The sequence below is a fragment of the Pinus tabuliformis genome, chromosome 4_1 (assembly GCF_031772625.1).
Source record: "Pinus tabuliformis cultivar Carrire ecotype Pingquan chromosome 4_1, CPIR1, whole genome shotgun sequence".
Taxonomy (NCBI): Eukaryota; Viridiplantae; Streptophyta; class Pinopsida; order Pinales; family Pinaceae; genus Pinus; species Pinus tabuliformis.
In genome coordinates, this window is record NC_142303.1 from 37,230,687 (window position 1) to 37,256,698 (window position 26,012).

Here is a 26,012-nt window from a genome sequence, read left to right on the forward strand (position 1 = left end):
GGCAGATTAAGTGCATCGGGGGTGATTTCATTGGCGGAGGTCGATTATTAATTAACCACAGATTGGTTAATTAATCTCTTCTATTTGGCGGAGGGTTTTGGTTATTAATAAATCGTTGATCGACTAATTAACCCATTAATCATTCATGATATTAATAAAGTTTATGTTTCAAACTTTTAGGACGGGATATTAATATTAAGGGGTTTTTAATAAATACATAGGGAAAAGGGTTATTTTATTGGGATTTTAATATAAATAAAGTTACCAGTTAATATGAATGAAGGCAGAGAATGTTTTAGCACTAAGTATAAAATGAATTCTTTGCAATTTGTTTTTTCTTTTCACATAAAAAACATAAAAACTTAGGCTAAATGTATATTTGTGGGTTTTTTGTAAAAAGGATTTTTTACATGGGAGGTGAACACTTTTCTAAGGTTTTATCCTTAGAGAAAGGGGTTTATTAGGGAAAAGTAAGTTTATTTGGGAATATGAGTGAATTTGAAGGGGGTGAATGCTTATGAGGGGACTTTTAGTACTTAGGACCTATAAGTTATTGGGCCGAGGGTCCAGTCCCTCCAGAAGTCAGAGAAATGCTCTGAGCCCCTTTAACTTAAGATTTTAGGTACTTTAAGACTTTCATTGGAAATTAGTTAAGTGAAAAATGTAATGAATGAGGGAGGTTAATCAATCGACTTTGTGTACTTTGGTAAATGCTCAATTTCATCCATACTTAGAAATTTGATGATGAAGGTGAATAATATGATCTTATCTAATCAATCATCACAATTCTGCAACCATTCAACTACTTACCCACCTACTCATCCTACCATTTTTACTCCTCTTTATTAGGGTGCACTTAAGCTGGCAAACCCTTATCAAAACATTTTCTTTTCTTTTACAAGATTAATATATCTAAGTCTAACCTTACTACATCCAAGGGCTCATATTAAACTCTTAAGCTCCTTTTATTTACACTACCTATCTACTTATCTGCCAGGATTAAACAGTTTGGTCAGATTTTATTCTCTATCTCTAAGCATAAAATTGAAAACATGAAATAGCCAAGTTTAAGCATTTTGACCATCCATGGATTGTGGCAAAGGTAATAAGCTGCACACAATCCTTTATTCTGCATCAAAAGTAAATAGTAGTGGCATTTTGTCTTACACACTTTCATGGTATTTTTCTTTCTTGGGGTTCATTTTTTCATTTTTTTTTACCTTTTTTCCTCTGTTTGTCCTTTGATTTTTCTTTTAGGACATACCCTCTTTACATTTTTTAATTTTTATTTTATTTTACTTTATTTTTTTGAATATGGAAAACATTTGCAGCAAGCAATGGTATGTACATGTTACAGATTTGACCTCAACTATTCAAAAATTATGACTCCTATTGGTATAGGAACATAACATGAACAATAGACACACTTCACGATTATTCCTCCTTCTTGATTATCTCTCTAAGTCTTGGTTCCTAGGGACAGGCCTGAAAATTTTGATCCTAGATCAGAAACCCTGGCTCATGTAGATGGACCAACATAGACCCTTGTTTTCCCTTGGTCTAGAAGCAAACTTCTTCTCCTTGAACTCAGATTGAGTATCACCTTTACTTTCTCCTTGAATTGTCCTCAAATATGATTATGATACTTCGGTTTCTTTTTGCATTTTGAACAACAAATATTCCTTGCACGTGTGGATAACTTCAGCCCTCAAAAAAGAGTTGAAACAATGCTAGGGAATTCATTCTTCCTTCCCTTCTTTTCGCTGACCTTCGCACCTCTTACTAACTTCAGACCTTGACCAAAATTCTTTGCTTTGAAATGAGGTTGAGTGGCATATTTATAGTTTTTTTCCATGATAATAAGATGACTTGACATGTAGATGAGTCGACGTGTCATTTGGTGAAGATATTATTATTCTTCTTGAAGCTGACTTGAAGGATATGACTTTGCTTGGTCTTGGAGGGCCTTTTTATACATTTAATAGCTCATACAAAAATGAAACATGCCCAAGAAGGTTCCTTTAGACATGACATTGACTCTTTTTTAATTTATGACCAATCCTAAGGGCTCACAATGGGATACATTACTAAAAATAAAATTCCTTTCTCATGAAACCCATGAGCTAAGCATTATAAAAATAATTTTATTTTTCTTCTTTACATCAATTATATAAAATCACATTTACACATGCCATTATGAATACCAAACCTAGTTACACTTTTCAAGACTCCTTCTTAACTAGGGAGGTATTCATAATGGTACTTTGTCATTCTCAATCTAAAGAATTTCTCATAAGAAGAGTGAGATTGGTAACCCATCTGTATAACATCATATCAACCAGAATTGTCACATAGCAAGGCATTGACTTATAGCTATATATCTCCACGAGATCTGAGCACAATACCCGCGATACCAATGATGTATAGATACCCTCATTGTTGCCTCTCTCGGAATATACCCCACTCGGGTTCTTAGGGTGTGTTCCATCAGGACTATTCTTATCATGGATTCCCAATCCTCAAAGAATATTTGTCCTTTACGACTACTCTTATCTTGGATGCCCTAAATCATCCTCAAAGAGCATTAGATGCCATATGTTTACCCAATCCTCCATTTTGTCTTCCAAAGTGAAGACAAGAATGATGTGTCTATCTCTCTCTCTTAACTAGGGAGGACATATCTATTCCAATAGAGGAATGGAATCTTTTCTACGAAGGAATGTACCTAAGGTACCTCTTGGCCTAATAATTTGGCTTCCAAGTTTCTTCCAAGTAATAAACCTGTTTCTAGGATCCCTCTTAATTAGGGAACTACAACAGCTCCTTAGGTGGAGATGATGGGGCAACCAGCTGCTTGAAGAACTCCTCCTTGCGATGTCATGAACCTCTTTTTGTTATTTGAGAGACTTCATGTTTGTGACTTATTTATAGGGAACATACCATCTATAATTTTCATTTATGAGTTAGTCATATCATAATTAGAAAGTGATCCTTCAACCCATGTATGTCCTTCCTTCATGCCATGATGCCTTCTTCATGCCATGTTTCCTTAAGGATCTTTCATCGTACTACATGGTCCATAGATCTTACCTCGGCAAGCTTTCATAAGCCCATCCAAATATTTGTTCAAAAATAAGAAATGAACACTTAAATCAAAATTACCTTTGTGATGGTCTATCTTCATGACATATTCTAGTTTGCATCAGCATCCTCCATACATATCAATAAATATCCCAAAGATATATATTATCAAGGGTCTCTTTCTTTTTGAGACTCCATCAAAGTCTTGATATATTTCATGGTGATATCCTAGTCAAATCTTCTGGGTATTTGGATGTTCATTACGTTTTTCCATGGTTTCATATCCCACAATCTCTCCCTTCCTTTCTTCACACCTTTCCTTCCTAGGAATTTCCAATCAGAATTCCTCCAGTTGTTTTCAACCACATCATATTACATATGAGGACATATTATGTTGATTTCATATAGACAATGTGTGACTCATGCCTTCTTGCATCCTTTCCGAGGAGGAGATCCTTTTTCCTTTTGATCATGCTCTCAAGATAGAGCATTGATTCATGTTACCTGCAGCCATATGACATGACTTTTCAATATTGAATATAACCATACATACCTCATTTTCCTTTGGGTCATCCAGTCTTCATGCAATAGCTTCCTTGATTGAAGGAGATTCAATCCCTTGATATGTTTCTCCTTTTATGTCATCATACCATCATCCCATGAATTCCACAAGTTTAGAATTCTTGATAAAACACTTGCTTCCTCTCTTGATCAATGAACCTTTCGATGAAGATTCCATCAGAGAATATTGAGGATCTAGAGTATCCCCATACATCAGATATTTCCTTTTGACAAATCTATGATGAGACTTGTATTATATGACCTTTTTCTTTCTTTCCCATGAGTGCCACCTATGTTAAAAATGAAGTTTCCATGAGCTTTATCTTTCCATAGTTGACTGCAATGCTTTTTTATGTTGATGTTACAAGCTCTTTCTTTCAATGCTTCTAAGATGCAATGATGCATCCCTTCATTTTAGTCAATCATGATAGCCATATCTTGCAATAGAATACTTAGGAACTTGAGAAGAACTTAGGTGAGGAAAACTATCTCAGTCATAGTAGAGATCTCTTCCTTCCTCTTTCTTGGAATTCTTATTTTAAGCTTCCTCTACTTCTTCAGTGATATGAGCTTCTTCTCTTCCTCTTTTATTATAATCTGACTTCATCCTAGGACAATCTCTTTTGTAGTGACCATATTATTGACACCCATAGCATTGAATCTTATACATGTCCCTTTTCTTTTTCCAAGAACCAGACTTTCCAAATTTTCCCTTTCTTCTTGTCATCGTAGCATAAGCCCAATTTTGCTCACTTACTCCCACATCATATTTTCCCTTTAGTCTAGCTTATTCAATCTTTCACAGTGACCATAGATCCTAGAATGGAGTAGCTTATTTCTTCCCATAAATACTTGAAATAAAGTTACCCCACTCCTCCAGTAGTGTATTTAGTACAACTGTAGTCATTTCTCTATCAGACATGACTTCTCCTAGATCTTGTAGTTGATACCAGATTTCAGATATCCTCATGAAATATGAGGCTATTCCATCTTCCCTTGAAATCTTTAGCATGTATATTTCTTGCATTAATGAGATGACTTCTCCAGCAATGCTTACAGAATACAACTCTACCAATTTGTCATAGATTTCATTTTAAGTTTCAAGTTTTGATGCATATGGGATGAGGGGATACTTGATGGATTCTATAAGAATCCTTTGAGACCTAACTTCCCCTTTCATATAATTTTCAAGAGCTTGAGCATCTTCCTTTCTTGATTTTGTGATAGACCCTTTGACATGTTCCATCACCTCATTTTCAATGAGATCCAAATCTCTTATTTTCTTCCATGCAAGATATTTTGAAGCCCTAAACAATTTTTTGATTTACTTACAAAAAGACATTTTGACAGATTCAGATGTGGACATAAATATACTTACTTGATAGAATTATCCTTATCCTTGTTGCTTCCTTGTTGTTGATGATGATATAGAAAATAGAAAACTTCTCCTTGATGAAGATTGTTTTCTTCAACAATGATTCTTGATCTCACAGAGAGGGAGATCCATTAGGATCCTTTGATGGCGAAGTCTTGTTGTTGAAGATCAATGATGACTTCTTGATGATGTATTCAATGGTAGGAATCTTGTTTCAATGAGAGATAGATCGCCTTAGAGTCTTGATGACATCGCCTATTGATATAGATTTCTTTGGATGAATAGTATTCAAAACATTTCAAGTTCAAAGTGATTGAGAGTAGATCCCAGGAATTCTTCTTTGATTGATGATAATATGATATTGATCTTTAAGTGATTTTCTTGGATGAATAAACTTCAAGCTTACCTTGATTCATAGATCTATTCAACTTGAGTATATGTATGGTTTTGGCCTTCTTTTCTTGATGATGATCCTAATACTTCTTTGTAGACTTCTTTGATCTAGGATTATGATGCTTTTTTTTTATAGATCTTGACATTAAGATGATATTGACTTTGATTAATTCCTTGAGATTTGATTCTTTAGTGTCCCTTGATAAGATGTCCTTCCTTGATTTAGTCACCTTAGCTTTGATACCATGTTGAGAAATCTAGGGCATAGAAATTAGGTAATTTTTCTTATATTGATAACTGCTTGTGAATGTTTTCTACTTCTTAGATTAGGATATTTTTTTACATATCTTATTATAGTGTTATTCTTCATCAAACAACCACTAATGCATAAACCATAAAGATACAAGATATAAGAGGCACAAAATATAGGCTATCAGCTAGGGCCAAAACCTCTCCCACTTGAGAGGAATACCAAGACCAAGAACCTTGACCTATTTTCCTCTCCAAGACCAAGACACAAAGTTTCTTTGATGATTTCCTTCTTCCGTGTGTCAAAAATAGACACACTTCACGATTCTTCCTCCTTCTCGGCTATCTCTCTAAGTCTCGGTTCCTAGGGACATACTTGCAACTTTTGGTACTGGATCAAAAACCCTGGCTCATGTAGATGGACCAACATAGAACCTTGTTTTCCCTTTTCCTAGAAGAAAACTTCTTCCCCTTGAACTGGCTTGAGTATCACCTTTACTTTCTCCTTGAGTTGTCCTCAAATCTAACTATGATACTTTGATTTCTTTCTGCAGTTTGAACAACAAATATTCCTCGCACATGTGGATAACTTCAACCCTAAAAAAAAACTCAAAACAATTCTAGGGACTTTGTTCTTCCTTCCCTTCTTTTCACTGACTATAAGGCTCCCTTTGGCTGACCTTTGCACCACTTACTAACTTTAGACCTTGACCGAAAATCCTTGCTCTGAAATGAGGCCGAGTAGCATATTTATAGTTTTTTGCCATGATAATAAGCTGACTTCACATGTAGATGAGCTGACGTGTCCTTTGGTGAAGATAATATTATTCTTCTTGAAGCCAATTTGAAGGAGGTGACTTTGCCTGGTCTTGGAGGGCTTTTCTATACATTTAATAACTCATACAAAAATGTAACATGCCCAAAAAGGGTCCTTCATACATGACATAGACTCTTTTTTACTTTATGACCAATCATAACGGCTCTCAACAGGAGGCATTACTAAAAATAAAATTCCTTGCTCATGAAACCCATGGGACAAGCATTACAAAAATAATTTTATTTTTATTCTTTACATCAATTACATAAAATCACATTTGCACATGTCATTATGAGGATTGAACCTAGTTACACTTTTCGACAAGAGAAACCAGACGGATTCAAAGAAAAAGGTAAAGAGAATTAGTTTTGAAAAAGAGCCTCTATGGACTAAAACATGCACCGCGTCAATGTTGTAAGAGTTTGATTCATTTATGTTGGAACATGGTTTTAAAATATTAGAGGTTGATCATTGTGTTTACATCAAGAGATATGAAGTGTACATTTATTATTAGTGTATATTGATGACATGTTAATTGTTGGATATGATAAGAACATGATCAACAAGTTGAAGAAGGATTTGGGCAGCAAATTTGCAATGAAAGATTTGGGTCCACTACAATAAATATTAGACATGGGAATCATATGCGATGGAAAGAAAAAAAAGTTGTGCCAATCACAAGAAAAATATATCAAAAAGGTATTAGACATGTTCAATATGAAGGATGCCAAGCTAGTTGATAAACCCCTTGCATGTAACACCAAACTCAATGTTGAGTTATGTCCTTGTTATGATAAGGAGAAAGAGTAAACGAGAAGGACTCCTTATGCTTCAACAATTGGTAGCCTAATGTATGCCATGGCATGTACCTGATCAGATATTGCAAATTCATTAGGAATTGTAGGCAAGTTTCTTGTTAATACAGAAAAACAACATTCCCAACAAGTGAAGTGGACTTTAAGGTATCTCAAGGGTACTAGTAATTATTGTTTATGTTTTGGTAACAATAATTTCAAACTTGAAGGTTATGCAGATGCAAATATGGCTGGACATGTCGATAATATAAAGTTCACCACTACTTATATACTTTTGCAAGTGTAACAATGTCTTGGGTGTCCAAATTGCAGAAGATATTGGGTGTCCAAATTGCAAAAGATAGTAGCTCCCTCCACAATAGAGGTAGAATATATAACTACAACAACAACTTGTAAATAGATGCAAATGAATGCAACACTTTCTAGAAGAGTTGAAAATAAAACAAGACAAATATGTGTTGCATTGTGGTAGTCAAAGCGCTATTCACTTAGCAAAAAACCTAGCATATCATTCTAAAATAATGCATATTGATTTTTGATATCATTTTATTTTCCAAGTACTAGATCATGGGCGGGTAGAGTTGGGGAAAATACACTGAACAAGTGTGATACAAAGGTGATGAGAAATTTGGTTGAGATTGTTAAGTGTGAGTCCGAATATAGTTAAAAAATAAATGGGCGGGTAGAGTTGGGGAAAATACACTGAACAAGTGTGATACAAAGGTGATGAGAAATTTGGTTGAGATTGTTAAGTGTGAGTCCGAATATAGTTAAAAAATAAATGCAAATATTTAAGTGTGAGTGAAAGATTATTAAGTATGATTCCAACTATAACTCAGAATGAATGAAAATATTTAAATGTGAGTGGAAATATTTTAGTGTTGTATTTTTCTCTCAAATATTCGTCTCGTCTCAATGTGAGTGAGACTTCTACTATGTAATGAAATCCTCGATTGTAACAAAGGATTCTCCTCAACGGGGAATTCTTCTGGTATATAAGATTGATTTCATTTGTAACAAAAATTTCTCCTCAAATATAACGGGGAATTCTTCTATTATATAAGATTGAGTTCATTTAGTATTCAACATTGAGCAATTGAGAGTTGAGCTCACAAGCGAAAGTGCTTGTAATTATTATGGTTAGTAATAAAAAAGTTGTTAATATTTTCCCAGTTATTTTTCCAAGTACTTTTTTCGTAAATATTTGGTGGTGTGAGTTTACTTATTTATATTTTGTTTATCAAAAATATTATATTTTCTTAACACTTGCATTTACAGATAAGAACCAATAATAATAGTCCCACTGCTTGTTTGAGAAAAAAACAAAAAAATTGTTATAATCTAGAGTCTCAAAATATATAAATAGTATTTTATAGAAAAATAATATATTAATAGTATTTTATAGAAAAATAATATATTAATGGTATTTTATAGAAAAATAGTGTTTCTCGAACAAGATCAAGTGTATATGATTCGAAAGATTTTTGTAGAAAATGTGATTGTGAAATCACGGACCTTCATGAAAAGTGTTGCGTACATCCCACGAAAGAAAACGTTGAATAAGAAACCAGTGGCCGTTTTGTTCAATTCGATTGTCCGACGAAACACGGAGAGTTGGATTGAGAAAAAATAGATGTCTTTGGAGCAATGAAGTTGGTAAACAAAGACTTTGAGAGTTGAGTCGACCGTGTTTCTAACATTGTGTCAATCTTGTGAGCTGTCTGTATTTAACATTCCAAATATTTAAAGACCACCCCCCACCATTCGATGAATCTGCACCAGTTAATTGATACCTCCCGCCTAAGTTCCAATAAAGTTATTTAACAATTTCAATAAACTTATTTACCTGCGTTCACACACTCTAACATCCCGTCAACTCTGTGAGCTGTCTACGCAAAATTTTCCTTTCTTGTAATCACAAGGAAGTTCCCATAAAGTTATTCAGCAATTTCCCCACGCCTTCTTCTCATCTCTGCGCCCCACCCACTCACTCGTCCAATTCTAAGGACTTAATCTCGTCATATTAGATGTGATTGAAGGCCACCCATAAAGATTCTTCCAAAATTTTCCCATCTCGTGCAAGACCACCACCCACCATTCTCGTAATACACATGAGAAAAGAGAAGGAATGTAACAAATCTGCTGGTACAGAGTTATGCCCTGGGTGGTGGTGAACAGCTCACAGGCTTGACAGGGTGTTAGACTTTATGCAAACAAACAACGCCCCTCTGCCCCACTCAACTCTCAAAGTCTTTGCAATTTTCTTGTGAATTATGGGAATCGTGGGTGATGGTCTTCCCCGAAAAGGACAAGGTTTGAAAGAATCATTATCGGTGGTCTTCAATCACATCTAAAAATGAAAAATACGATATGGAATTGGACGATTGAGTAGGTGGGGGCACAGAGTTAGAAAGAATTTGTACGTAACTTTATTGAAACTTAGTCACGATATATCAATTTACTGGTACAGAGCTATCCCATGGTGGGTGGTGGTCCTTACAAGAAAGGAAAAAATGGTCATGACAGCTCACAGGGTTGACAGGATGTTAGGTCTCTGAACATGGAAAACGCCACTCAATTCTCGAAGTCTTTGTTACCAAGTTAATCGCTCCCTCTTTTGTTTTCTTCGAACACGCAGCGTTTGACGGGCAATGGGATTGAAAAAAACGGCGATTGGTCTTTCTCCCATGTATCTATGTTTATTCTTCTACGTTTTCTTCCGTCGTATTACGTTTTTACACACATATTCTTCCGTGGTATTACGTTTTTACACACATATTCCAGGACATCAATCACAAAGCGGATAAAATATACTCTAAACACTCTTTTTCTATACTTTAAACCCTCTTTTTCTATATATCAGATAAAAATGCGTATAAAATATCTATATATCAGATTATTGATGAACGACATTTATTTCGTTAGAATTAATGAGTAAGAGTATAAAATTAATTTAATATAATATTGAAATAAATTTATATATATATATATATATATAGATATATTATTATTGGAGTTTATTATCTTATTAATATTTTAATTTCTTTTTATTTTTAAGGTTTTATTTTGTTGTATTTTTTTAATTTTAATGTAATAATAATATTTTTAATATCATTGGTATCTTACAAGATGGTATTTTTTACATTTTTTAATTGTTGAGCTTAGAGGCTTATTCTAAAGCCAGTATGATGTGTAACCCTGTGCATCCCTTGTCAAATTTGAAATTTTGCTTGGCCAAAATAAAAATTTGAAAAAATCTAAGAAAAAATAACTATACAAAGCATTTAAATAATGTTTGCACATAAAAAAAATTGCACTTTAAGAAATTGGATCCCTCTCTGCTCATGTTAAATCCGCATTTAAGATGAATCTATGTTGGTTTAATTAAGAAATAACATTTTGATACCATCTTTACTTGAACCATTAATGGTTATGGTTGGAGTTAGAAACAATTTTCACTACTAATGGTTATGTATAATATTCAAAAAGTATCATGCTATCCTTATTGTTTATATGTTCTTGTCAATTTTTACTATTAACATAAAAAATAAAAAAATAAAAAAAACAAAACAAACTCTGATGTAATCATAAGAGAGGATGTCTTTTCATGTAATCTTTTTATCTATTAATTATAATCAAAATGCTACACTTTTTTCTTAAAAAAAAGGTATTTAGCATCATTGCTTAAAATTTGCCTCATTTATTCAAAGTTTAAGGGACAACCAATGCTTTCTAATTTAATTTAGCTAGGTATAGTCTTAGTTTTGGAAAATTGGTCGACCTACAAAAGATTTCTAGTCCTCTTAATTTGATTTTATTTCTTCAATGTGGTTATATATATATATATATATATATATATACTATTTTTAAATTAAAAAAAGAGAAATAAAAATAGATTTTTCAAAATTATTTAAGTGAAAATAAATAAATGTATACCTATGTATGTATTGAAGTGAGAAATGTCAATTCATTTTATTTTGGATATTTGGGAGGAATGATTGGTATCCTCCCAATGACTGAGAGACACGTTTATTGGATGGAGGCCGACTTGTATATTATTCATCTAATTATTCATCGATTTGTTTATTTACAGAAAAACCACATTAATGGAGGTCCCCACATGCCACATCATAGCTTTAATCACAATCGCAACTTTCGAAGGTTTACACATAAAATCGCTGATTCCCCGCCGAAGTGAATGCCATATGATATTAAACAGTTTTTAATGATTCCGTCGGGTCCACAGTTCAATCGCAATCGGTGGTTTTCCATCATGACATCCCTTAAGACTTGTGATATTACTCCGAATGCGATATTGTATAGGGTTGTTACCATAACCTGTTTCGGGTCCGCAGTACATATTGCATCAGGGGTTTGGGTAGTGGCACATAACAGATCAGTCGATGAATATTGCTGATATTGATTTCTCTGATGTGCACGGTTTATTCCTTCCTTCGATATGGATCTTACTCTTGGGTTCTCGTTCCTGTGACTTCTCTTCACTCTTCCGCTCTTCCGATAGCTATTCTTTTCGATGATATGTTCATCTTTGCTCCTTCTGATGAATTTCTTCCTCTTACTCTTTAGCTTTCTCTTTTGATGGCTTCCGATATCTTTCCTACTTGGTTCCACTGTTTCTACGTCTGTAACCAATCCTTGGATCCTTCATGGGCAACATTATAATCACAGGAATTTGCCATCACAAACACTGCCATATTGACATCAATGACAACCTAGATTAACATCTCGGGCTTGAGAAAAGAATTGTAGTCCTTTCATATTTTTTGACTAATGTAATATACAGATAACAGGGGTTTTAGCTATGGCTTTCTCGAGGAAACCATTTTGTAATGTGTTGATTAAATTATTTCTCTTATATGCTTCGTGATTTCGCAATCATTTAATTGTTTCCACTGATGAGTAGAGTAGATTCAAGTCTATTGTTTTAGCAAATTACAATTAGCAATTTGAATCTACAAGGAATTTCTATAGTTACAGTGATTTTTGTGTGACGGGTTTGTTGTCTGTCTTCTAGTGTTTTTCATCTCTTTTGTTTCATTATATTTTCCATATGTCTTCTACATTTTTGAAGTGAAGTTTGTAAAGTTGAACTCTGTTTGTTAGCTCAAATTTACTATTTCCAAATTGTTATATGTTTTTGACTTAAATATCTTTAACATAATTCATTAATTGCTTCATTTTTTGGTATTTATCTCTGTCTGCTTCTATCACAACTAAATGATAAGTTGTCTAAGAAATTTGTTGCTATCTTGCCTTTGTATTTTGTTCATATAACCTGTTAGCAATAATTTGTTGTCAAACAGATTCCATGCCCAATGGTTTTTCTTGTCCTTTCCATACCAACATTGCTTAAATCCAATTAAATCTAATTGATTTGCTGAATACATAACCAGTCATTTTTTACTGAGTTATAGAAGGGACCCCCCTTCGGATTGAAAGGGTTAGTTTTCAATTCAGGAGATTGGTTAGTGGTCACCTTAGATTTTTTCCCACAGTCAGGGTTTTCTCTAAGTGATAGCAGAATGCAAGGGAAGAATTGGATTGGATGCAACTCTATGTGTGTTTGATGAAAAAGTACAATGACCTTCCAACCTCTTCACATGAATTAGAAATGGGATGAATTATGGACATTGGAAATGCTCTTGACAACCAATTTCCATGTACTTTTCACTGAGGTACAACAATATATCTCATTTCTAGATTGGAAGAAACTTGTCAAGAAGCTAATAGTGGAGCCTAGTGTGCCTTTGAAGAAGGTGTCTTGGGTGAATAGAGATGACATAATGTTGGGTTACATGAAATAACTTAACAATTGAGGAAGAGTTGTGCAGAGGGACCAAATTACATAAGCAAAATATTATTTTTGGGCACAAGGACATGCATTCTCATAGATTGGATGTGATATTTTGCTTAGATACCTAACCAATATGTCTACAACACAAAATTATTGGAGTTGTGACACTTGGATGTTTTTCATGATATTCTCAATGAAGGTTGGATTTCCTTTATAGGAGATAGTAGTATCATCAGTGGATTAGAGTGCAATCACTGTAATAGAAGGCAACAATGACTAGAGGCATTTTTTGTAGAATTGGGTAGGAGGCACTGTCATTGAAGTGGATAGAGTGCAGTTGCATGGAAATATTGTCATGATGTGGAGTAATCGTATTTTTTGTGATATAGTAGGATATTAAAAATTTGTGGTTTCCATTAGCATGAAATTCAAGGTTTCCACTAGCCTTTGGTTGGAAACAAATGCATGGATTCTTATGGACTTGAAGATAGGAGTTTCTTGGGACGTTGTTGAAGATGTTAATGTTTTTTAGTGGATGAGGTGTAATACCATCATGGATATAATAACATTTCTTAGAGTTGTGTTGGGAACCTTCATCACATTGATGCATATGACCATATTTAATAGAAATTTTATTGGAGATGTCTTGGCCTATTAGTAAGATGTGCCATGGATAACCACCTTGGCCCATCGACAAGGTGCATTTTTTGGTTTCCTTAGCAAGGGAGAATTTATTCAAACATTTGTGCCCATTGGCAAGATGGATCATGGAAAAAATTAGGTACTCCTATGGATACACAAGGTAGACTATGGAGACTTTAGTACTCTTGTGAATACATAGTGTAGTATGGAGACTTGGGTACACTTGTGAATAGAAAAGACATGCTTTAGATATTTGGGCACTCCTATAGATAGATAGGGTGCATTGTGGATAAGAGTTGGGTGCTCCTATAGACATGTAGGGTGTGTTGTGGAGGGAGTTAGGTTGGATGCACCAAATAGTCACGAGCTTGGACGCAGACTTGATGCAAACTATCACTGCTAAGATGGAGTATTATAAGAAAGGACAGGTTGCGAGAAGAGGAGAGATTGTTGTGTCAGGAGGCACATTCTATAGTTGAGTATGATGGAGCCCGCTCTCAATATGATTTTTTGGTTAGTGTTTGATATTACAATCCAGTATGAAAGAGTTATGGTAAGAATATTTCACTCATTAGGAGTCGTAAATAAAATATTTCGATGTCCATGTTAAGTAACATAATTTTATATCAACTTTTAAAGAGAGAAAATAATTAAAAGTAAAATAAAAAAAATGTATTTCGATATAGAACTTAAATAAACTATTTGAATATATGTGTCAACTAAAATATTTCAATATTAATTTTATATGTATGTATATATAAAGAGAGAAAGTATTAAAAAAATGCTCACCATAATAAAATATAATTTTAATATCGGCCATATTTTAAAACTAACCATGATTAAATATTTCAATACCTAAAGATAATAAGCAATTAAAAAAAAATTATGTTCATTTATCTTGGTGTATGAAATCGATTCATTTATGTTGGAAAATGGTTTTAAAATATTAGAGGCTCGTCATTGTGTTCACATCAAGAGATAGGAAGTGTACATTATATTATTATTGTATGTGGATGACATGTTAATTGTTGGACATGATAAGAACATGATGAACAAGTTGAAGAAGGATTTGGGAAGCAAATTTGCAATGAAATATTTGGGTCCAGTACAATAAATATTAGAAGTGATAATCATATGTGACAGAAAGAACAAAAAGTTGTGGCTACGACAAGAAAATTATATTGAAAAGGTGTTAGACCTGTTCAATATGAAGGATGCCAAGCTAGTTGATACACCCCTTGCACCTATTATTATTATTCCTAGTAATAAAAGAGTTATTATTCCTAGTAATAATAGAGTTATTATTCCTAGTAATAATAAAAGAGTTAAAATTCCTAGTAATAATAGAGTTGTTGATATTTTTCCCGTTGTTTTTCCGAGTATATTGTTGAGATTTTTTAGTAATTTTTGGTGTTGTGGGTTTTTAATCATTGCTTATTTTTATTTTTATTTTGTTTATCAAAAATATTATATTTTTTGTTATTTTTTTTAACACTTGCATTTGCAGATAGCAACCAATAATAATTATTCCATTGTTAGTTTGACAACTGAGTTGTAATAAATTTTTATAATCTAAAGTCTCAAAATATATGAATAATATTTTATAGAAAAATAGTGTTTATGTACAAAGTCTCTTAATACGAATAATATGTTTCTCAAACAAGATATTGGCAAGATTTTCTAGAAAATGTGATTGTGATATCACTCATCTTTGCTATTTTTTTATTGTTATTTTTTTTCCATTCATCAAAAGTGTTGCGTACATGCCACGAAAGAAAACGTTGAATAAGAAACCAATGGCCGTTTTGTTCAATTCCATTGTCCGTGAAACGCGGATAGTTGGATTGAGAAAAATAGATGTCTTTGGAGCAATGAAGTTGGTAAACAAAGACTTTGAGAGTTGAGCGGGGACATAGAAGCGTCGTTCATGTTTCTAACATTGTGCCAATCTTGTGAGTTGTCCATATTTAACATTCCAATTACTTGTTTTTTTTGGTAAAGACTATCACTCACCATGCTTTTGTATCAGTTAACTGATGGAGTTGTTTTTAGTGTGATTTTTTAGACTTTTTGGTGCCGAATTTACTGGATAAAGTTGAGGTGAAATCTTTTTTTTTTTTTGTAAGCTTAGGTAGGACCTTCTCATTTTCGAGTTTTTACATGTCCATTATTCACCCCATTTCCAGGGAGGGTAGCACAAGAATCAAACCCAAGATCTCTGGTTCAGTGAGACTTCATTTCCACGACCATTGCCACTTGTGTTATTTAAATTGGTTTTTTTTATTATATATATGGATTCAGCACTGGGACAAACCTTAGGGCACTTCAATTGTGTAGGGATTACCCATCAAACTTGTGATTTCAATAAATTTCCTCTGGATTTTAGAGAAATTAAACAGGAAAAACCATAGTTACCAAATAGGTCCATACCGGCCAAAAAAATACGATAATTCAGGAATTCGATTTGTACAACAAATAATTCGATAAAATTAAATTCGGTTCATGGTAGTTTTGCCCAGAAGACCCAAAATTTATGCTTTATAATTAATTAAATGGATTTGTTAATTTTATCCAAAATTTATGCTTTATAATTAATTATATGGATTGGTTAATTTGTGCGACTAAAATGGTAAATGCAACAACCCCTAAACACATAATAGATGGTTGGGATAACTTAGGTAGAAAATGGAAACTTGGTGGGATTGCAATTTGGAAATGGAAACTAATTGTGAGTGGAGAAAATTTCCAAGTTTTCAATTTCAGTTTTGTTTAAGAAGGTTTAAAAAGTTGAGATAACAAGGAAAGAAAGAATTTTAGTACCAATTTTGAAGTTGATTTTTTAAATAGTTAGCAATAAAAATTTGAGCATGAATCTTCAAGTTAGTAATTTTTTTATAAAAAGTAATGGATTTTTTAAATATATTTATATTAAGAGGAATTTTATAAAAATAAGTTTTGAATATTTATTTTTTAAATATGTATTAATTGTACAAGCCCAAATAAACTCCACAATGAAATAACACAATGAAAGAGCACAAGGGAAGAGCATCATATTAATGATAAAATTACTTATTTATACATGTGAAATCTAGGTACGAGACAATTGTGTCTCAGTAACTTATTAACCGTAAAAACGGAATGTAAAACTAATTACATATTATACAATATACAATAACAATCCCGAAGGATTAGTTAACATTCCCCCCTTAATCCGAAGGGACATCTGACATGCCGAGTAACATTTTGAATTTTTCAAACTTTTCATGTCCTAGTGGCTTTGTAAATATGTTTGCGATCTGCTATGAAGTAGGAAAATGTGTTAGATGAATAACTTTAGCCTCTACATAATGTCAAATCAAGTGATATTTGGTGTTAATATGCTTGCTTCGATCATGAAAATTGGGATTCTTGGCCAACTGAATTGCAGAAGAGTTGTCAGTGAGTAGTGAAGTTGAAGCCTTTTGTTTCTCCTACAAGTCTTCAAGTATTTTGTGAAGCCAAATGATTTCTTTTGTAGCTTGAGCTGGTGCAACATATTCGGCTTCAGTGGTAGAATCAACAGGAACAGATTGCTTGCATGATCTCCAACTAATGGTTGTTGATCCAAGACTCATCAAATAACCAGAAGTAAAGACTCCATTCTCCTTATCTCCATCAAAATCAGAATCTGAATAGCCGATGAGATGGAAATCTATAACTTTGGAATATTTGATGCCATATGTTTGAGTTCCTTTCAAATACTTGAGCACTCTCTTTGTTGCATTCCAATGACCTTCACATGGCTTATGCATGAACCTGGAAAGTATCCCTACAACAAAATCTATGTCAGGTTGAGTAGTAGTTAGAAAATTTAAACTTCCAACAAGTTTCATATACTTTGTTGGATCTTCAAACATACTTCCTTCAGTGGAAGTAAGCTTCAAATTCTGTCCCATAGGAGTAGCGACAGGATTACAATCCTGCATCCCAAATCTATCCAATAGTTGTCCAATATACTTTTTTTGAGAAATGAAAATATATTTGGGTTTCTGGTCAACTTCAATCCCTAAATAATAATGTAATAAACCCAAATATATCATGTCAAAAACTTTCAAGAATTCTCTTTTAATGGACGTTATATAGTCATCATTGTTTCCTGTGATCATCAAATCATCTACATACACAACCAAGTATACAACTGACTTTCCAATTTTCTTAACAAAAAGAGTTGCATCATCCAGATCAAATAACTTATAATTCAACTTGAGTAGGTGTTCAATTAACTTTTCATACCATGCATGAGATGCTTGTTCCAATCCATACAAAGCCTCAACCAATTTGCATACCTTTTTCTCTTTGCCTTTAACAACAAAACCTTCAGGCTGAAACATATAAACATCCTCCAAATTGCCATCAAAAAAGTTGTTTTAACATCCATGTGGTGTATCTTCCAACTATTCTGAGCTGCAAGAGAAAACAAAGTTCCAATTGTGCCCCATTTTGCTATAGGAGCAAATGTCTCTGTGTAGTCAATGCCTTCCTTCTGAGCATAGCCTTTTGCTACAAGTATTTCCTTGTATTTATCAAGTGAACCATCTTCTTTGTATTTGATCTTATAGACCCATTTGCAACCAATGGGTTTGACACCTGCAGGAGGATCCACTAACCTCCAAGTTCCATTCTTAATAAGTGCATCATATTCCTTTTGCATTGCATCCTTCCATTCATCACAATTTGCAGCTTCTTTAAAACAATTAGGTTCGCTAATTGTACAATGATTGAATTCACAGTCATGAGAAACATTACTTGAATCACCTTTAGAAATCGTCATACTTGCTTGGAAATTTTTGAGCATGTATAGATCTTTGTAAAGGTTGTTGAAGTGATTGTGATGGTTGCTCATCTTGAAAAATAGGCTCAAGAACAGGCTCTTCAAGAGAAATTTCCGGTCCTGCAGAAACATTCCTATCATCAAAATTTTCTTTAGCAATAAAATTCTCATGAGTCAAAGATGGAAGAACCACAAAATTATCTAGAATGGGAACCCCACTTTAGTGTGTGGAACAACATTATTAGATTCAAAATAGAACTTCTTAGATGCAAATTTCTCCAAATGATCCAATTGCTTATCAACAGTGGAATTACTTTTATCTGATTCAAGGAAAATAACATCTCTAGAAAGAATGAACTTCTTATTCTCCTCATCATATAATCTATAAGCTTTGGAAGTATTAGAATATCCCAAGAAAATACATTTGTGATTCCTAGCACCCAACTTGTTGTGCTGATGTTTAGCAATTAATGCATAGCATAGAGAACCAAAGAATCTAAAATGTTGAACAACAAGAATATGATTATACCACATTTCATATGGAGCTGATGTTTAGCAATTAATGCATAGCATAGAGAAACAAAGGCTCTAAAATGTTGAACAACAAGAAGACGATTATACCACATTTCATAAGGAGATTTATTATTGATGATAGAAGAAGGACAATGATTGCGAATATAAGCTGCACAAAGCACTGCTTCTCCCCAAAACATCAACTTAACATTCATAAAGAACATAATAGATCTAACCATATTAAGAAAAGTTCTATTCATATGTTTTGCGACGCCATTCTGTTGTGGATTATAAGGTATGGTAGTCTGATGTTTGGTTCCATTGTGCTTTAAATATTGTTCAAAAACATGAGAAGTGTACTCACCACCATTATCAATTCTGAGAATGCCTATATTCTGTTGAGTTTCATTTTTAATCATCAAATGAAAATTTTTAAAAACATAAAATACTTGTGACTTATTCTTCAACAAATACACCCAACACATTCTCGAATAATCATCAATAAATGTCAGCACATATGTATTTCCATTTGCAGTTGCAACAGGCATAGGTCCACATAAATCTGAATGTATGAGACCTAATTTTCGTGAAGATATGAAAGAAGAACTATGAAAGGTTGTTTACAATTCTTTCCTATAATACAAGCATCACAAGGTATAATATTTCTTGGAACTATCGGAAGACCTTTAATACCTTTCTTTTTCATAATTTTGATGTTGCCATAATTGATGTGACAAAATCAAGCATGCCACAACAAGCTGGGAGACAGGATATCACTTTGTTGTGCCAAAAGAACATAATTTTCACGAGAATTAGTAGATGAAGTACCATTTAATTTTAAAAGCGTACCTTCTTCCACACCGGTCATAACAACCACATGATCAGATGCTCTTCTTATCTCGATGATGCCATCAAATATATGAATAGAATTCCCTTGCTGCCGAATATGGATAAGAGACATCAAATTTCACTGAAACTATGGAATATAAAGTACATCCTGTAGAACATAATCTTCAAAATTCGGTATCTTCAAACGAATAGACCCAATGCCAGATGGTTTAATTTGAGACTTGTCAGCAAAGTAAATAACACCATCAATATCGTCACTAAAAGTTTCAAAAAAATCTCGCTTAAATGTCATGTGACAAGTGGCTCCTGAATCTAAAATCCAAGTATCTCGCCATGAAGAAAATGTAGTGTTGAAAACATCATTGATATTAAAATTACAGTGAGAAACAATGTAATGTGTAGACTCTGATGATTTTCCCTTATTTGGAGGTGGTTGATCTTTCTTTTCATTTAATTGTTCTCTCCTTTCACTGACTTTCTCCCAAGGAATTTTACAGTTAGTAGAAGTATGACCAATTTTACCACATCTAAAATATTTGATAGTTGGTCTATCATTAAAATTCCTTTGTTGTTTATCATTTTGTTTTCTGTCTCCCTGATTATATTTCCCCCCCTTCCTCTATAATTTCTCCTACCACGACCTCTACTACTTTTATCACCTCTAGAAGTTTCAGCATGAGACTTCTGATTCTTTTGTGCAAGGCACAAAGTTTCTACATTAGAGTTAGGTGGAGCCTCTTTCTTCCCAAAGGCTTTTTCTCTCTCAGCTATTTTGTTAGAAAATTATATATTACAGAGCAATGGAACACATAAAATATATTTCAGAAATACAAACACAGAAAACGCATAAAACAAGAGAGACATAGATATATGTGGTTCACCCAATTTGGGCTACATCCATGGAGAAACAACAAGTCCTTCCTTTTATATTATCCAGCAAACTGAAGAGATACAACCTACAACAAATCCATTGTAATTCCCTCTTCTCTCTCACTCAATCTCCTCTCTCTTCCTCACTCAGAATACAGATATACATAGATGCAATACAATTTCCTCATATATAGCGAGGGGTTTCCTTCTAGGGCAAAAAAAACCCTAAATTAAAAATGACTTCTACCGTTAGATCTCTGCCTAATGAACAACTCATATTGACTACGAAATTACAACATTTTACAAGGCAATTTTACATCTATTTTTAGTTTCGGGGGTGCTGCCCCCGATCCCCCACCAGGGGGGGGCTCCTAAAGGTCGCAGGCGCCCCCCCCCCCCCCCCGGACCCCCCCTGCAGTGTATATTTTACGGGCGACGTTTCTGCCACATTACGAACTGGGGTCCAATGTGGCGATACCTCTAAATAAAGAAGATAATCAAGCTCCACACCCAACATATTTTTCTTACTAGTTTATCAAATGTAATGTCTTTTAGCTGCCCACTAGCTTGGAGAGATTCCAAATAGTTTGAATAGACAGGGTGAAGGACTTTTATAAAAGTTGTAAGTTGTAAATCTACTTTAATTCCAGTGGCTTCTATATCATGAAAAATGGATTTTATTTCAGAGGCACTCTTCAAAGGATCATTATCCTTCATCTCCAAATTAAACAACTTTAACAATAACTGAATAATTTCGAGTTCTGAGTCTAAATCATACAATTATTTCAACTTCTTTAGTGCTTCAAATGCAGTACCACAAGAAATGATATATCTGCTTACCTCTTCTGTCACTGATGCAGTTATTAATGCATATGCCTTGTTGTCTTTTGTCTCCCAAATTGCATGCTGCTTCTCATTATTAGGCGGCTCTGGTGCAATTTATTTTCCATCACTATCCTTCTTGCCTTGAAAAACTTACCACAAATCATTAAAAACAAGGGTTGATCCAGGAGGATCTCGTCAGATCAGTTACACAGGTTCAGTGTCGTTGACAACATTCAGTCCAGTGTCATTCAGTTTCGATAGTGTTGGTTATGGATCAGGTTGTTCAGGTGATGTTTATGGTTTTTCATGGTGTTCAGTTGATATGGTGTTGTACCTGGTTGTCGACAAGTGTTCATCGTCAGTTCTGCTAGGGTTGATCATCGACATGGGTGTGTCGTCCATTATAGGGGTTTGATATGGGTTCGTCATCATATGATGTTTGTCACAAATGTCACTTTGTGACAATTTGATGTAAGTGGTTGATGTGGTCTTCATGGTCGTCACAACCTTCTTCAGGTTCTTTTGACATGGTGATGGTTTCTGGTTTTACAACATTATAATACACCTATTCTAAATGTTGGATCCTAAAACATAAACCCTAGAACCTATGTCTAAAGGCCTAAGACCTAACACATTAACCTAACACCTAATACATCAAACCTAAGGCTACACCACGCATAAGTCCTTCACCTATCAAAACCATGTATCAAATGCATAAACCCCAAGTTGTATAACCCTCGACCTATGTTAAACATTACAAAAACATTCTAAATATCATAACAGTCCCCTGACCACTGGACTAAACTGTGCGGGGACTATTATCGATGTGAACAAGTGGGATATCAGAGCCTAAATGAAGTCCCTAACCGCGGGCCTTAAACCGCACGGGTATGGAGACCATGGCAGTGGCCATGTGAACAGTCAGGCGGAGGTTACAGTCTCTAAACCGTGGCGGAGATTGGTTGGCATGTGAATAGAGAGGATATTAACCATCGAGGTTTCTAAACTGCACTAGAACTAAACTGCAACGGAGTAGTCACAGCTGTAACATGTGAACAGAGATTTTAACCGTCAGGTTTTCGAACGAGAGACTGGAACCGTCGGGCTATAACCACGGGATATTAGCAGTGTTCACATGCGCTGCATCCCCTCCACCCAGTTAGCAAAACCGCCAATGGTTTTGGCTTTAATACAAAGTCTATTTATGGGTTTTTTTAAGTTTGAAATTTAAAACTAATTCAACCACCATGTACCTTATCCCTAGGTGGAAAATTATGACTAGACTGAGACTTTTTGTGACCCAAATTGGAACAAATGCATTCCTAAAATTGGTGGAGGGAGTTCGAATGCACCTGGTGGGTTTTAAGAGGTAGTTTGTTCATTGAAGGAAGGGATGAGTGGTTTTGAGTTTCATGTGTAGGTTCTAGAGGTTATAGTCAATTTTGTTTTCAGTGTAACAGGAGCATCCAGAGTCAGAATTGGGAACCGTGACATGGGTTTGGAAATTTGGTTCAGAGAGTTGTCCTTTGATAGTGTCCAGAAGTGCCTACATGCACATTCAGTCTAGTCAAATTTCTGTGTAATCGACCTCCTTGGTTTCAATCCTAATAAAGCGGTCGCCCATCTTGAAAATAGGCCCAGAGACGTAGTCCATTAGGGATGAACTCCGTAATCAATATTGTTGTCTGGTATCGTTGTGTATTTGTTGTTTTCATTACTGTTTTGCATCTTATTTATGTTTTCTCATCTGTCGTAAAGTCTTTTTCTCGAGCAGTTCTCACAGTATCGACACTTTCAGTTAACATTCTGTTCATTAATGGTTAATCAATTTTACATCAGTTTTATCATATGATAATTTCAAATCATATCATTTTGTATCAGATCAGGTTGCATTTGTAGAATTTTCCATTGAATGTTAACCAGGTCAAAGTCGCAACGTGGAGAAGGAATCCTTGAGAAGATTGATCCAGAGATTGGAAAGTGATGAGTCGTTCATAATTCGACCATGATAGGATCTGATGCAGGTGAAAATACTGAAAACTAAGATGAGTGATGAACAGTTTCAGCAAGCATTCTTGACTATGCATCAGATGTTGGGAGAAATCTACGAAGACAAGAAGGTGAGAGATGCAGCTTCTTCTTCAAAGACATCAAAGAAGGACAAAGGTAAAGGCAAGGCTGATAAACCACCTTCACCTCCATCATCTCCATCATCATCATCTTCTTCTTCTTCTTCCAGTGCAGAATCTAAAACAAAAAAGAAACCTAAGAAAACATCTCTTTTGAAAGTTGATGTAAAATTTGAGTTACCTATTTATGATGGTGAAATGAATCCTGAAAAGTTAGATAACTGGATTAAGAGGTTAGAAATGTATTGTCATATTCAGAACATCTCTGATGATAAAATGAGAATTCAATTAGCTACACTTAGAATGGGGGGAACAACTTTAATCTCGTGGGAAAGTAAAACTCAGATAGATGTAAAGTGAAAAGGGAAAGTCATCTCTTCATGGTCTAAGTTTTTAAAAGCTCTTAGGAAACAATTCTATCCTTTAGGATACATGCAGCAAGCTATTATTAATTGGCAACATCTGAGGCAAGGTAAAGGACAGAGTGTTCAAGAGTTTACTCAGGAGTTCAGAATATTTCATTGGATACACGTGAAACTTTATTAAAATATGTCGACAGTTTACATTCATATTTGCAGAATACATTATTGATGTTTAATCTTGATGATTTTGATGAAGTGTGTGTTCAGGTCATACATATTGAATCAGGTGGCAAATGATTTAAGTTTTCATCACAATCATCCAAAGAGATGGAAATCAAAGATTCCAATGACAGTAAGGGGAAGAACAGTTCAAAGAGAAAGAAATCAGCGATAGCTCAGAAGGAAAGACCTACTTGTTCTCATTGCCAGAGAATCAGTCATGATGAATCTAAGTGTTGGAAACTTCATCCAGAACTTAAGCCCAAAAAGTTCCTTAAGGAGAAGGATGAAAAGAAGGCAATTGCAGCAGTCCAACAAGATCTAGGTTTAGATTCAGGTGATGAAAGGAGGATAACTGCTATGGTTACGATAGGTAAAACTTCTGACACTAGTTCAAGTTCGAATACTATTGCATCTTCATCAAACATAAATCCTTCAAATGAGGATAAAAGAGTTGAATTGTTTAACATAAGGATAACTTCTAAGCATACAAAGATAGATACAATGTTTGATAGTGGATCACAGGCCAATTTAATATCTAAATATTTAGTTAAGATTTTGGGTTTGGAAACACAGAATCATCCAAGACCTTACCCATTAGGATGGCTAAATAAATCAACTCAGATAAAAGTCACAAAACAGTGTCGATTAAGATTTGCCATTACAACTAATTACATTGATGAAGTGGAATTAGATGTGGTTCCAATAGACATATGTGGAGTTGTCTTAGGAAGTCCTTATCTTTATGATCGTAATGCAGTATTTTACAGAAGAGAGCATAAATATCACCTTAAGAAAGGTGGGGTTAAATTTATTGTCAGGGCACATAAAAGTAAAAATCATTTGAATTTAGTTGTTTCTAATCAGATGAAGTGATTAATAAGTTCAAATAAAATATTTATAATGTGTGTAAAGGAACAACATAAGAATCAACATGTTGTTTTTTCAAGTTATGAGTCTCTGCTTAAAGATAGTTTGATCAAAGAGGTAGAAACTTTTCCAATTCTATTTAAAGAAAGCAAACATCTTACTCATAAGCAAGGAATACAACATGAATTACAATTGATGCCTAAAGCTCCTCTTCCTAATGTTAGAATGAATCAATTCAGTCCAAGTTTGGAAATTAACAGTTACAAGGATGCAGGTCAGTATTGGGGAAAGTCAATGTTAAAATTTTCATGTATTGTTTCACCAATTCATGTTTCAAACAGTTTAGAAGACTCTCTTCAAGTGGAGAGGAAATCTATTTGTTTTCATATCAAAGCCTTTCCTAAAACAATGTCAAAGCATTTAAGGGAAACTTATGCATTAGGGGAAAGTGCTAATCAATGGAAACATCATTTAATAAATGAAGAAATAGTGATTCAAACAAATCAACAGCTAATTCAATACTTTCAAAGACAAACTAAGTTGCAATAGTTTTCAAATTACGGTTTGATGGGTTCCTTGCAGCAAGTTCACTTAGTAATCAAGAATCGGGACAACATATCAAGTCACGTAGCTCGTTTGATGTCAAGAATATCTTTGATTGTCTCTGTTATTTTGCAATATAGATTGTTAATACATGTCCATGGTATTGAATAATATCCTGTAGAGACAATTTTCAAAGATGATTATGAATCACTAACTCATGGTATTTCATGGAAATAAATCAATTTCCATGTTCATAACAGGTTGTTTGACCATC